Source organism: Corvus brachyrhynchos, unplaced genomic scaffold, assembly GCF_000691975.1.
Source record: "Corvus brachyrhynchos isolate BGI_N302 unplaced genomic scaffold, ASM69197v1 scaffold58, whole genome shotgun sequence".
Classification (NCBI taxonomy): Eukaryota; Metazoa; Chordata; class Aves; order Passeriformes; family Corvidae; genus Corvus; species Corvus brachyrhynchos.
In genome coordinates this window covers 524,418-524,768 of record NW_008239539.1, presented here as the reverse complement: position 1 = coordinate 524,768, position 351 = coordinate 524,418, and positions in this window count along the sequence as shown.

Below are 351 nucleotides of genomic sequence, written 5' to 3'. Positions count from 1 at the left end.
CGGCAGCAATGGTGCTGGTGACCAGCAGTCACGGCTGGCTCATGGTGCCGCTCCCGACATCAGCTGAATCCTCCCAGGGTGGTGGGACACCCAGCAGAGAGGGGATCTCAGGACCGGGACCACCGGAGGGGGGGGAAAGGGGTCTTGGCAGCCAGTATAGCAGAGGTGGGACCAAAGCCAGAGGTCGCTTGCTTCTAGAGGATGTACAGTCCATGGTTCCTATTAAAATTCTCCGGAAATTAGACAAACCTCACTTATTTCTGTCCTGCTCATTCACTGTAACGCTCGGCGCCGCTCACAGGGAAAGGGGTCTTGGCAGCCAGTATAGCAGAGGTGGGACCAAAGCCAGAG